This window comes from Leopardus geoffroyi, chromosome E2 (genome assembly GCF_018350155.1).
Source record: "Leopardus geoffroyi isolate Oge1 chromosome E2, O.geoffroyi_Oge1_pat1.0, whole genome shotgun sequence".
In the NCBI taxonomy this organism is placed as follows: Eukaryota; Metazoa; Chordata; class Mammalia; order Carnivora; family Felidae; genus Leopardus; species Leopardus geoffroyi.
In genome coordinates this window covers 37,182,370-37,197,763 of record NC_059335.1, presented here as the reverse complement: position 1 = coordinate 37,197,763, position 15,394 = coordinate 37,182,370, and the positions used below count along the sequence as shown (strand labels likewise).

Below are 15,394 nucleotides of genomic sequence, written 5' to 3'. Positions count from 1 at the left end.
AAGATGTTCATGCATGCAAGGCTTTTTTTTTTTAAATTAAATCTCTAGTGCTATCACAGCCAGAGAATATTCTTAGTCTCTCTAAAATGAAAGAATGAGTCCACTACTTTGGGAAAAGAGGGAAGTTTTTTAGAGCTTTGGGTTGAGCCTCAAACTAACATTTTGTTAGTATCGTGTGGCAGGAGAGTAACATGTACACTGTACAAATTATCTTATGGAATATTCAAAAATTACTTTTGAAAGTTGTATTAAAATTCTTCTTTACAAAGAGGAGACTTTTCTTTTCTTTTCTTTTTTTTTTTTTTTTTTTTTTTTTTGTAGAAGCTAAGAAAGTTAAATAATCACTACATCTTGAGTAATGGTGGACCTGGAATCTGAATATACTTCGAGGTTACTCCAAAAACACCCCTTTTGATTTAATGCAGCACTTTGGGAAGATGATAAACATAAAATAAATTGAAGTGTAAAAAAAAAAATGAAAAGAAGAAGATTGTTCTTTAATTCCCCAGAGCTCAAATACTCTTATTCAGAGTAGGTGGCAATACATCCAGTAGTTCAGACTCTAAAAGGAGAAACTGATGATTATTTAGAGACACAAGGCCCCATCATTATCTTTGTAGTCACGTTATTCTTACACTTTATATACTTTGTGTGCGTGTTGGGAAGTCAATTTCACACACAGAGGTAATGAATTATCTAACAGATAATGATTTCAAATGTTCTGGATGTTCATTGCTTCTCGAGATCAGCTCTCTCCCTGATCAGCTCATCCTTCAGGCCTGGCATATGTGGATTGTACCCACGAGGCCTCCTTGCCCTCTGGAGTCCCACTGGACACATCCAACGGGAGGACCTGGCTGGTGATGAGAAGGCGGGAAGAGATGGAGATCAGGGTATTTATAGTCTTGGCTCCCTCCCTGCTGGATCTAGGTTTAGAAGTCTGTATTTGACCCGTTTTGGGTGGTCCCTCTGCTATAGTTACGGCAATTCCCAGGTTACAATAATTCCTCCTTAGACCACAGGACAAGGAATGACAATGCCTTCTGTTATTTCTAAATCCAGAATATCTTCTGTACTTTGTTCATTTCCTAAAATCTTAGTGACACTTTTGTAAAAGTCCTGTCATTCAATTCTCTTTATTGCTTTTGAATATGTTATCTTCCCCCGCCTCCTCCCCCGCCCCCACCCCAGGATCCTGATACAATTATTACAGAAGACCTTAGATGAAGTTGAAGAGAAAATGCTGAGATTCTTACATTCCTACTAAAAGCCTATAACAAAAAACATAGATGAGGTGATCACCACTGAAGGAATGCTTCTTGAAAACTATTCTATACAGTACTTTCCCTCTAATCATAAATATATTTGCAAATACAATATACATGCATGTTGCTCTCAAAAGCATGGGTTTTTTTGAAAGTTTAATTAATCTATATAGAGATTTGGGTCACCTGGGTGGCTCAGTTGGTTAAATGTCCGACTTCAGCTCAGGTCATGATCTCACAGTTCATGAGTTCGAGCCCTGCGCTGGTCTCTGTGCTGACAGCTCTGAGCCAGGAACCTGCTTTGGATTCTGTGTCTCCATCTCTCTCTGCCCCTCCCCACTCACCCTCTGTCTCTCTCTCCTTCAAAAATAAACAAACATTAAAAAAATTTTTTTAACCTATATAGAAATTTCCCTCAAATAAATATTTGTAATTCTAATAAATAACCAATTTCACATTTGTCCTAATACATACACAACATGGTATTGTGTTAAAAATAGAGTCCAGCTGGGGCGTCTGGGTGGCTCATCTGGTTGAGCGTCTGACTTCAGCTCAGGTCATGATCTCACAGTTTGTGGGTTCAAGCCCTGCGTCGGGCTCTGTGCTGACAGCTCAGAGCCTGGGGTCTGCTTCGGATTCTGTGTCTCCCTTACTCTCTGCCCCTGCTCTGCTCCTTCTCTGTCTCTCTCAAAAATAAACATTAAAAAACATTTAATAAAAAATTAAAAAAAATAGAGTCCAGCAAATAAAAGTAATATTAGAAAGGTTGCAAATATTACTTGCATCTCTTAGGGAATATTAAAGGAGATCCCATTTACATCCCAAAGCAGCACTTCTTCATATACTTAAAAAAATTTTTTTTCATGTTTATTTATTTTTGAGACAGAGAGAGAGAGGGGGGAGCAGGGAGGGACAGAGAGAGAGGAAGACACAGAGTCTGAAACAGGCTCCAGGCTCTGAGCTGTCAGCACAGAGCCCGACATGGGGCTACAACTCACGAGCCTTTGAGACATGAGATCATGACCTGAGCTGAAGTTGGCCACTTAACTGACTGAGCCACTCAGGCACCCCTTCATATAATTTTTTTACACTCAAATTCTCCCTCTATCCGGCACTGCTCAAGCCATTCACTTGCTTAGACAGTTATCCAACATATAAAATTTTCCTTGAATTTCCACCTATGCAGACCTGATCTTTTTCTATCCCTATTTCTTCCTGCTTCTCTATTATCATCTTTCCCTCTCTTTCACATAATTCATCCATGTTATAAATTCCAAATTATATCACTCAAAATCATACCCACTGATAGAACTCATTTAAATGGGTAGAGGAAGGAGAAAGATGACTGGAAAAAGGTGTTTTTTTGTTTGTTTGTTTGTTTGTTTGTTTGTTTGTTTTTTAAGTTCCTTTTCTAGCAGAAAGTGTGCTATTATGTCAGGAGAGAGTGTATGTTGAACAAACATTTCTATGTGATTTCTGGGTTTTTTTTAATGTTTATTTATTTTTGAGAGAGAGAGTGTATGCAAGCAGTGGAGGGGCAGAGAGAGAAGGAGACTGGGGATCTGAAGTGGGCTCTGTGCTAACAGCAGAAAGCCCCATGCAGTGTGCAAATTCACAAACTATGAGATTATGACCTGGGCCAAAGTCAGAGGCTTAACCATCTGAACCACCCAGGTGCCCCATAGGTTCAAGGTATCCACAGAGACAGTGAAGATCCATCATGGAAATGCTACAGACTGAGAAAATAATAGGTCTCAAGTTTAAAACCAACAAGAAAAGTAATAAATAAATAAATAAAACAAAAACAAAAGTGAAAAGTAGAGAAGAAAAATCTGTATTTGAAAAACTAAGATATAGCTATGGATGACATTCTGATAAATGTGTCCAATAAACAGTCATATATATTCTATATATCTGCATATTATGTATGCATATATAAGTTTTACATCGACCTGTTATTTATTTATTTATTTATTTATTTATTTATTTATTTAAACTCCGTGTGTGTGTGTGTGTGTGTGTGTGTGTGTGTGTGTTTTAAGTAATCTCTTTGCCCAACGTGGAGCTTGAACTCACAACCCCAAGATCAAGTGTTGCATACTCCACCAACTGAGCCAACCAGGTGCCCCGCACTGACCTGTTATTTTATTTATTTATTTATTTATTTTCAACGTTTATTTATTTTGGGGACAGAAAGAGACAGAGCATGAACGGGGGAGGGGCAGAGAGAGAGGGAGACACAGAATCGGAAACAGGCTCCAGGCTCTGAGCCATCAGCCCAGAGCCTGACGCGGGGCTCGAACTCACGGACCGCGAGATCGTGACCTGGCTGAAGTCCGACGCTTAACCGACTGCGCCACCCAGGCGCCCCGTGACCTGTTATTTTAAATGCTTCAAAATGAGATTTTTAATTGTTTTAAAACATTCTGCTGTAAGGCCTATTATAATTTATTTGCCAATTTCCCTCCTAGACATGTATGTTATTTCAATTTTTAAATACTATATCTGTTACTAAAATCAAACATTTATTCATATATATGATCAGTTCTCTGATAGATTACTAGACAAAGATACAGTGGTTCAAATATTAGAATATTTTAAGTCTTACGATCTGCATTGCCAAAGGGATTTATATCTAGAGAGATGGAATCAATTCACATTTCTACCAGCAACATGTTAGTGAGGCTGTTTCTCCATAAAATCTCCAGTCATTTATCAGGTGTTAGTTAAATAAGGAAGAAATGGCATATTGTTGTTTTCATTTGCATCAGTATAAAGTTTATTATCTATTTCACAAGCTTATTGACCATTTAGAAATTCTTCCATTAATATCCTTTGTTTATTCCACTACTGGAAAATTTTTTATTAAACTTTATGATGCTTCAAATTAGGGCATTATTTCTTTGACATAATTTTTACATTTTTACATTTCTGTGGTTTCCTGTCAATACAAGGTTTTTTTAGCATTTAGCTTTCTACCCAAATATGTTTCCTAATAATTTCATCATAACTATTATAAATTACTATTATTGTCCCCAAATGTGCGTGTGTTTATCTGTATTTGTTTTCACAGATGTCATCTTTTTCACTATAAACTTTTTATTAATTAAACACTGTTGATACATAATATGAAAGAGCAATATAACTTGATGTCTAACTCACCCCTAAGTTGTAGAAAAATTTTAATATCCTTTACTGGGTTATCTATCAATATTCCCACTGATTGTGATAGATCCTACCCTGTTTGTCTGTTTTTTAATATATGTTTCTGTATCTTCCAAATAGGCTGAAGTTCTATTTGTTTTGTTCCATTGATCAGTTAGGTTACATGCATTATGTCTCAATTTTCTAAATCATTTCCACTTTATAGTATGTTTTTACAGCTGATAGGAAAACAATCTTTAGTCTTTTTGTTCACAAAATACTCAATATTTCTGTTAAAAAGACTATTTTTTGTAATACTTTTATTAATTTCCAAAGGTTTCCAAAGACTGAGATTTTCAAGTTTCTACAAATTAATGCATACATATACATTATATATTATATATGTGTATATATAATTATATTTATACATATGTAAATATATGTTGTGTGTGTGTGTGTGTATACTAATGATGCTGGGTATTCCCCTACAGATAGATTCAAGTTTTTTCCACTTCTTCATGTATTCTGTTCAATCTCTTGTAAAGTCTGAAACAATTTTAACACATATTCTGCTATTCAGTTTTTGTTCAGGATTATTCTTAGATAATTCACGTGATTGATATTCTGGATATTTTTCATTGCATTGTATACTAATTAGGCAGAAAAATAGAAATTTTTTTTAATTGAACTTATCCTTGATTAATTTACCAAACAAAAATCTATTTGAAAATAATTAAATATTCCTTTGAAGAATGTCACCTGTAATTATTTTTTGAGTATTATCACCCATATTTTCTAGCATAAAACATAATTCCTGTACAAAAACAGAATTCAGAATGATTAAATACACAACTCAACAGACAAATGACTGAGTGCATGAATGAATTCTACATTTTGTTAAAATGGTCAGAATTTCCAAAATAGTATTAAAGATAGTATCCTAACCCTTATTGCTTTAGTTTTCCATTTTATTTTATTTTATTATTTTTTCAAAGTTTCTTTATTTTGAGACAGAGAGAGAAAGAAACAGCAATAGAGGGGCAGAGAGCGAGGAACAAGAATCCCAAGCAGGCTGTGCACTGTCAGTGCAAGGCCCGACGTGGGGCTCGATCTCACAAACGGTGAGATGGTGACCTGAACCAAAATCACGAGTGGTATGCTTAACCTACTGAGCCACCCAAGTGCCCCAAAGTAATGTCTCTTTGGTGATGGAGTACCTTCAAATACTGCATTCAGTTTCTGGAGTTTGCAAACCTCCTGAAACACGTTAATATATAACATGCATATATGCTTTACCGTGTTAACAAAAAAAAAAAGAGGTTTTAAAAAGAAATAAATTTAGTAAAGGAAACCTATTTTCCCCCAATCATTAAAATTCCAGGATATATTTTATTACCCTAAGTATTATTTTGGCTATTGGTTTAAGATTAACCTTATTTATCCTTTTATAAATGAAATCTAACGGAAAAATTACTATTTTGTGAGAAAGGAAAATTGACTTTATAGATCACATCATATTATTCCATCAATTACTTTGTTTATTTACCAATGAACTATTGATTTTCTCTAATAATTAATAAATTAATATTAAGATAATGCTATATTCCTGCATTCATGTCCCTTAATTATGTAGGGTCAATACTTTAACAGTATAATTGTAATAAATGTTCTGGTGTTTGATTTGGTACTTTTACAACTCTATAATTAAAACTGTTCTAAGAGTTTTTGTTGGTTTTATTTTCATACTAGTCATGTTAAAGTCATAAATTATAGACAAGTAGATATAATCACTTGTAATTTTATATAACATGGTGATTATAACTTCATTGTTTGAAACTCACAAATGTTTCAAGCCTTCAGCTTGGTTCACAGTGTTTCTTAGATAGTCTATTAAAATTTCCTTTTTAATTTTCATATCTTTTGTTCCATTTTTTTGCATTAATCTCTGGTGTCCCCCTGAGTATTGTCCTACTTGAATATTATTTCCTTCTAACCATTCATTGGATTGTCTGTAATGTCAAAAGTCTAATCTAGGGTCTTAATGTATCAGAGGTGAAGTCAGAGGATCATTTGAGCTCCCTCTACAGGAACAACAGCACAGTCACCCTTCAACAGCACTGTGATATACTGCTTATTTACTTAAAGGGGGAAAAAAGTCACTGATTTCCAAGTACTTCATATCGCTTATTATTAATGCACTATACTTTGGTAGCTTTTTTTCCCCCTGAAAACCATTCCTTTAAATGCTTGTATCCTATTTCTCTGGAACTCGTGATGCAGCCCTCAGGTATCTGACCCAGTAGGGAATATATTACATGATTGAAGAAAAATGTTTTCCCTTTTCTTCAGGATTATTTAACCAGGAGGAGGGTGGAACTCTAGAGGTGACAGTAGCCATCTTTTCTGGCATAAGGAGAAAGATGATCTGCAGGATGAAGTCAGTAAGAGAGAAACAATGATAAGAAATAGATGGAGACAGAGTCACCTGGTGGCTCAGTTAGTTAAGCCTCTGACTCTTGATCTCACGGTTCATGAGAGCCCACATGAGGCTCTGTGCTGACAATGGAGAGCCTGCTTGGGATTCTCTCTCTCCCTCTTGTTCTACCCCTCCCCTGCTCTTGCTCTCCCTCTGTCAAAAATACATAAATAAACTTAAAAACACAGATGGAGACAAAAATCTTTGAGATACTCACTTCAGTTCCTGGGGCTCCAGTTTCTTCAGCTCGTGCTTGGATTCTGTGTTATTTTTTTTCTTTCCAGTTTCTTCTCAGGTACAGAAGTCCATGCATTTTCTTATGGCTTAAACTTGGATAAGTTGGATAGTAGCTACCTGAAATCAAAGAGTCCTAACTTTTGTCAGACATCTTTTAAATGCCCTGTTAATAGATATCGATACAAATTATACATATTCATAGTGACCTCACTGATTTCTTCTTTGTGTAATTAACCTCTCCCTAATTTTTGAATATTGAGATCATCCTTCATCTTCAAGTTTATCATCTTATTCATTCTCCAAGGTTACTTAGAGATTTGTAAGAGTATCATCTAGATGTCAAAAAAAAAAAAAAAAAAAACCTTTTCCCACCCAAAGCAGAGTGATGATATTGAAATTTGGTGAAGAGCACTTAAATAAGTTAATAATAAACAGACCGGCAAGGAAACTTTCTCAAACACCTATAAGGCAATACCTGCTATACTCTCTTCCTGGCTTGTCTTCTCCCTCACTCCTGCCATACCCATTTCTATGATCCTTTCGACCTGCCCCAAAATTCTGCGATTTGCAATTTTACTGCACATTTTTACTTAAATAAAATGTTTGGCAAGTGTTTATTTTTTCAATCTGTATTTAAATTCCAGTTAGTTAAAATACAGCGTAGTATTAGTTTCAGGTGTAACATACAGTGACTCAACACCCAATGCTTATCACGACAAGTGCACTCCTTAATCCCCATCTCCTATTTTAGCCACCCCCTCCCCGCTCCTCTGGTAACCATGAGTTTGTTCTCTATATTTAAGTCTGTGCTTTGGTTTGCCTCTGTCTTTCTCTCTCTCTCTTTCTTTCTCTCTCGTACTCTCTCTCATTTCTCTTCTTAGCTTGTATTTTTTAAAGATTTTTTTTTTCAAAGTAATCTCCATACCCCATGTGGGACTTGAACTCACCACCCTGAGATCAAGAGTCACTTGTTCTTCTGACTGAGCCAGCCAGGTGTCCCTGTTCATCTGTTTCATTTCTTAAATTCCACATATGAATGAAATTATATGGTGTTTGTCCTTCTCTGACTGGCGTATTTTATTTAGCATAATATTCTCCAGTGGCTCCATCCATGCCTTTTCAAACAGCAAGACTTCATTCTTTTTTATGGCTGAGTGAATATTCCATCCTATATGTATATATATCCCACATCTTTCTTTATCCATTCATCACTTGATAGACACCTGGGCTGTTTCCATAATTTGGCAAATGCTTAATTTAACGGAAACCACTGACCAGTGCATGTAACAGGAAAGCAATAAGGTTTCTGACTTACATTATTACAATAAATTTATTTCATCCTTCTCATGAATAATGAAATATTATAATTTGCTCTTAACATTATGTCTAATGAAAAAGAAAGCCATGAAGGAAGGAAGAAAGGAAGGAAGGAAGGAAGGAAGGAAGGAAGGAAGGAGGGAAGGAAGGAGGGGGGAAGGAAGGAGGGGGGAAGGAAGGAGGGGGGAAGGAAGGAGGGAAAGAGGGAAGGAAGGAAGGAGGGAGGGAAGAAAGGAAGGAGGGAGGGAATGAAGGAAGGAAGGAAGGAAGGAGGGAGGGAAGGAAGGAGGGAGGGAAGGAAGGAAGGAAGGAAGTAGGGAAGGAAGGAAAGCCACACTGTAGACTTTCCACCTCAACTTGGCAGCTGTTTCAGCCTTAATTGCAGCGGGTTAGAGAAACCTTGAAGCACATCGTGTCTTACAAATGAGCATTCTTTAGTCAAGGTGGCATGTAGGTAGTGTGCTTGCCTGCAGGACTAACAATTATACTTGCCTGATCTGCATAACCTATCCTTCCTTTTAGAGAAGCTAGGGAGAGACAACTCATCTGTCAGGTCTTAATTTTAAGGTCATCTTTTCTAGAAGTTCTCAATGCTGCCACCGACTAAGTTAAAAATGTAACTTATATAAGCTGCATGGCATATTATGAATATTCTTACCTATAATTATGTATTCAATAACCTTCTTCCATATTAGACTATAACCTCAGTGAGGTCAAGGACCATGTCTGATCTATCTAGGTATTCCTATATATAAAATGTGTATTTTATTTCTTTATAAAGAAATACCATGGCTAGATTTTTTGATAGGGGTACATAGAGATCTATAAGCACGAAAGTAAAAGCTCATTTTTTAATACAAATAAATGAAAATGAAATGAATATTTGCACCATGTGGACTCTATTCTGAAAAAAGAAAACATAACTTTTTTCACATTTACATGACATCAAATCAATTCCAAGAAAATATTTGGGTCTATAAGTGGAGCATATACAATATTAATTCTTTCCTAATTAATTTTACACAAATACTCTGTAATGGGAACATTAGGGAATGAGTTGTCTCTTGTTATTTTCACTGCAAATGTTAAAAGTGAATCTACAATGCAAATATTCTTTCAGAACTCTGAACTATGTCCAAATGTTTTCTTTGAGGGTGGGGTAGAGTGGATATGCAGACAGAGTGTAAATACCAACCAGTGAAAGCCTCTTTCTTGGCACTTGCTTATGGAGGCTCAACTGCATGGACATTAAGAAAGGAGCAGGGAGTTAGAAGTCAATTCACAGCAGGAAGATTGCTACTTATGTTTTTCAATTCATTCGCGTGTGAAAGAATATCATATCATAAAATGAACCATTAGAAAGCCAGAGAATGGAGCGTATGGGAAATAAACTCCTGAACCAGGCCAAGATACAGGTGTGTGTGTGTGTGTGTGTGTGTGTGTGTGTGTGTGTGTGTACGTACATTGTGTGGCATCTAGAAATCATTTGTTCTCTGCTCTATATATGCCACCTATGTTTAGAACCACAAAAGTTCTGAAGAAGATATTGCCTGTGTTGCAGGGATGATGTCATTCTAGACAGCCTATTTCAGGATCTCAAAGTAAAGAACTCATCTCTAACCTCGCATTTAGGCAAACATATCTGAGCAATACAATCTAACAAATATATATTTGTCTATGTTTTCCCATTATTACTCTCTGGGTATTTCAAAATGGAAGTCAAAGTCATCTTACAAAGGCAATTCAGTGAACTGTCAATTTTGGTAAACAATTTATTAAATCAGTGTCATAGTAACTGGGGAATACTCCAAGACTCTATCCTCATACTGACCCATGTACTTACCTCATGGGGCTTTGAATGTTGTAACCTTGTTTAAGGCAATTATCCTAGACCTTCTAGCTCTGCCTACTTCCTGGGACTCTGTTCCTAATTATTCTATGTCTGGATTTATTGCTGGTCTCTTATTCTTCTCCCGGCTTACCCCAAAACATTGTGTTATACCTAGCTTCCATTTTTTTTTCATCTTCAGTGCATGCTTTTTTACATTGTTTGAACCATACACCATCACTTTCTAACTGTATGAACTGTTAAAACCAAACACAAATGGAGATCAGGCTTGAAAATTCCCCCAAACAGACAAAACCAGGTTAGGCATAAAGTAAAGCTTAATTTAGCTTATTTTGTAAGAAAAATGAGGCTGACTTGACCTGGGTCACTTTTGCTTATGCCTCAGCAAATCATAAGTGAAACTTAAATCCTTCCCCCAAATCCATATGAGGTAACCATTAACCAATTCTCTTTCATTTAAGAAAATTCTAACATTGTAATCAATCAATGTAAAGAATAAACATTGCCTGCACCCTATGTTAGTTACTTTGGAACAATATACATCTGACCCTCATTCACATTGTGGTTTGAGTGTTCCTGGTTTGCAAACCATCTTTTGGGTGTGTGCACAATAAAATTCTTCAAATGGCTACTCAAATGATTCATTGGTTTTCTGTTTTTTATTTACTTCGGACAGAATTTACAAATACCAATTAAGCCTTCCCAACCTCAATTTTTTCCAATTTGTAAAGTTAGTATTGTGCAAATTACTCTACCATAAAATGCAAAATAAACACCAAGGGAATCTGAGATGGTGAATGGTAAGTTTGAATAAATTGCTCTCCTTCTCTACTGGCTTAATAGGGTGCTGTAACGACAGTACCTTAACAAATGTCCGTTTCCTCCTGGTTAATGACCACCCACCACCCCAGATTCTACCATGTCCTACATAGGGTGTGGTGGGGATGGAGGCAGGGTAAGCAAGATCACACATGTGATGCAGACTCACATGTTCTATTAAGCATTCTATAGAAAATTCTGTTAAAAATTAACTACAGAGTGAATCTGAAAAATGTGGAAAGGAAGGAAATGATAAATATGAAACTGAAGTAGCTTTTTAAAAAATGGAGACAATCAACTAAATGTAAAATTGATCCTCTATTTTTTAAATGTTTATTTTGAGAGAGAGAGAGAGAGAGCAAGCTGGGGAGGGGCAGAGAGAGATGGAGACAGAGGATCTGAAGCAGGCTCTGCACTGCCAACACAGAGCCTGACGTGGGGTTCGAACCCACAAACTGTGAGATCACGACCTAAGCAGAAGTCAGATGCTTCACCTACTGAGTCACACAGGCACTCCTGAAAAATATTTTAAAAATCTGAATAGATCCATAGTCAATAAAGAAAAATAACAAAAAATAATAATACTCTCTTAAAAACAAACAAATAAATATCACTAAACCCAAAATGTTTGACAGACCATAAATCCTAGCAAGACAATCTAAAATGTCTACTACTCTATTTTGTCCAGATTACTGTTTCAGCTACAACTGAAAACCCAGATATAGAAATGCAGGCATTAGTCATTGTGAATCATTTTAGGGGTAATGATTTGCATACACAAAAAAAGTGTTCAACTTAATGTGTTTACATTAAATGGTTGACACTGTCTCTTGTCATAAGATGCAGGCTTATTCATCCCCAAACCAAAAAAAAAAAAAAAATTCTTCTATTCTAGAAGAAAGTCGAGTGAAGTATTATCTCAAGTGTTGTAGTAAGTACTTGCATTAACATAAATACTTTAAGAGAAAAGAAAGCAAGGGTATGGCATTATCCCCAAGAGAAGAAAATGTGTGTTACTATAAAAATATATACAAACTAATGTAGGAAAATACAGGCAGACTGTGGGAGACCCTAAACAGAGAAGGATTTAAGAGGGAATTTCAGAGAGGAGGTTTTGGTTTTTTTTGCTTTTTGTTTTGTTTTGTTTTGTTTTGTTGTTTTTGTTTTTTAGTTTTAAAAGATAAGCAGGAATTTACAAGTTAGGAAAAGGAAATGCTTTGGAAAAAACCATTGTAGAGAAATGGAACATACTGAAGAAATATGAAAAGCATGGTGTTTGAGGTGTGGGTTAGACACACTTCCCAGAAATGACTGATGCTTCCTTAATGATCACAACCCTATTGCTATGTATTTGATTATGCCCTGCCCTGCAAATTCGTATGCCAAGGCCTGAACCCCAAAGGTGACCACATTTGGAGATAGGATTTTTAAGATATAACCAAGATAAACAAGAGCATATGGGTGGGGCCCTAATCTGGTAGGATGAGTGCTTTCTAAGAAGAAAAGAGAACAGAACTCCCTCTGTCTCCACAACGAGACCACCATTGTAGCTGCTGTCTACAAACTAAGGGAGACAGCTTCAGATTGGCACTGACATTGCCAGCACCTTGATTTTGGACTTCGCAGCCTCCAGTACCATGAAAAATAAATATCTGTAATTTAAAGCGCCGGATATCTGGTATTTTGTTATGGCCGTGGAAGCCAACTAACACACTTGTCAAAACTGTACCAGGTGGGGTGCCTGACTTTTGATTTTGGCTCAGGTCATGATCTCACAGCTTATGAGTTCGAGCTCTGCATCGGGCTCTGCACGGATGGCTTGGGATTCTGTCCACCCCACCCCCAGCCCCACCCCACCCTTCTCCTGCTTGCTAACTCTCTCTCAAAATACATAAAAGTAAACATTAAAAAAATGTACTCAGCGAAGAGATTTAGGAGAAATAATTCAAATGACCCTAAGGGTGGGTGGGTCAGAAAGAGTCATCAAGGTGAAGGAGCTGGAAGATGTGATTGGGTCCACAGAATATTAAATGTGGAGGGGTTCTTAGGGACCCCATTTTCAGCTGCTTCATTTTACAGTAAAGGAAATGAAGATGCAGCTTTGCCCACGGTTACTTCTAAGGCTACTGACAAAGCTGTGGGAAGCACTTTGATTTTCTCTGTATGTGTAGGGACCCCTTCCTCTGGAGAGGATATAGCAGTGTAGTATCACTTATGCTGACAATAATTCTATTTTCCTCTATACCCATGTGAAGTTCTGTCCTTTTTCACTCTTCCTGATACAGCCTGATGCCTTCACTGAAGCAGGTGATTAATTACCAAGAACTATCAAACTCGGCAGAGATATCCCCTAGGCAAAGGCTGCCTTTCTGCCTGAAATGCCAATCTTGGTGAAGGTCTGAGACACCCCATGTTTTCTGACATTCTCAGCTGTGTGGACCCTCTGCCTGGGGCTGATTCAGTGGGAAGAGGGTTGACTTTAACAAACAAGATGCTGCTTCCCCACCAGCCGGCCTGCTGTTGCTGTTGTTTGCAATCCTCCAAAGGCAAGCTCCTCCATATGCTCACCTACCACTGTCTCAAGTACCAAATGCATGAACAAGTGAATGGGAGGCACAGGAACCAGCGGAACTGAAAACAGGGCTGGCATTAAGCCTAGCTGGGCAACAGGGAAAGGCAAGTACTATATCATGAAGGATGGAAACCCTGGACCCACATGCTACCGACATTAGGACTGAGTTTCTGTTTCCATTGTGCCCTAAGCAATGTCAAAAGCAGTCAGAAAACACAGCTTTGCAATCAAATCTGAGTATCATTTTGTGAATATCAAACTCATGAAGGTTTAAAATTAATAATGATACCCTCCAACGATGACAAGTATATAATAAGGTGCGTTTCATCCACATATTTATGAACACCTCCAGCTTTGCCCCTAGAGAGTGCATCATTTGGAAACACTTATGAAGGGCCTTAAAAATGCCTACATCCCTTGTTCAGTCATCCAAAAAATAACATTAGGGATCTGGACATATAGGAACAAACCTAGAGGAAACAGATCTATTTATAATATGACAGTCGGGAAAATGTGCTGCTCTTATGTCCTGTTACAGACATGAAGACTCTGGCTGTTGTCCCTCTGTATTCTCCACCAAATTTACACCAAGGCTAAGCTACATATGGGCTATTCTAAGCCAGTAATAGAGCATGGTGCGGTTACTAAGGAATTATCTGATAAGGTGAACTCTTTCAATGATGGATTTTAGCTTGAGGACTCTCCAATGACCTGCCTGAAACTTTTTAAAAACTGTGCTGCAGTCTGAGATTTTTCCTGCCACAATGACTATCCTGTCTCTCCTTTACAGGAGTCTGATCTGCGTTTTATTCTGAAGATTCTACCCACCTTCTCCAGCTGCCTCCCCCAATAAATCTGTTGCATGTCTAATCCTGTCCTGTTGTCCACTTCTCAGGAACCCAAACTAGTACATATAAGAATACTTGAGAGCCAGTTTAAGATGGTGAAGTAGGAAGATCCTGAACTCACCTCCTTCCATAGACACCCTGAATCTACAGCTACCTGTGGAACAATTTCCTCTTAAAAAATCCTAAAAATGAACAGAACAACTCCTTCCTATGCAGGAAATGAGAAAAACAAAACAAAACACTGAAGCAGGTAGGAAAGGCCGAGACACATTCTCTGCAAACACTCCCTACCCTGCAAGGCGACCCACAATCGTGAGGGAACTCAAAACGTGGAGTTTCTCCCTCAGAAGCAAAGGGTTCATATCCCCAGATTGGACACCCCAACTTTTAAGCTTTCGCATGAGAGATGAGCCCCCAAAATATGTAGTTCTGAAAACCAACAGGGCTTTCATCCACCAGACCCACAGGGCTGTGCCAAACTGAGAAATGACTCTCAAAGGGCTTTTGCAGATTCACCTGCTGCAGGGGCCAGAGCAGGAGCAACCTTTGAAAAGGACCTAGACTTTACGTGAAAGAGGCTCAACGCTAATTTTAAAGCATCACACTGAGAGGCAGGGGCCTGCTGGGATATTCTGCAGGGACAGAGGCTGGGAGACGCTCTCCCTCAGCCTTGCTAGGGCAGCAGGGGCCATCTTATCCCCCACCCACGCAGTGGGCTCTGCCTCTTTGCTCCAGCCCCTGGAGGCTATCTTCATGTTTTTCTCAGCCTTGCTAAAGCTGGAGGGAATCATCTTCTTTTCTTTTCCTATTTTTTATTTTTTTAATCTTTTTTAATTTATTATTACTTTTTTTGTTTACTTTTTTTTT

The 15,394-nt window shown here is 37.5% G+C and overlaps 1 long non-coding RNA gene across 1 annotated transcript in view; it reads right to left on the bottom strand.

The window, feature by feature from the left end:
* The window catches only part of LOC123579251, a 113,581-nt gene that overhangs the window by 5,233 nt on the left and 92,954 nt on the right, over positions 1–15,394 (bottom strand). Inside the window, exon 3 of the long non-coding RNA XR_006702698.1 lies at positions 7,103–7,239. This is a non-coding gene — a long non-coding RNA (uncharacterized LOC123579251). The remainder of the gene's footprint in view (positions 1–7,102; positions 7,240–15,394) is intronic.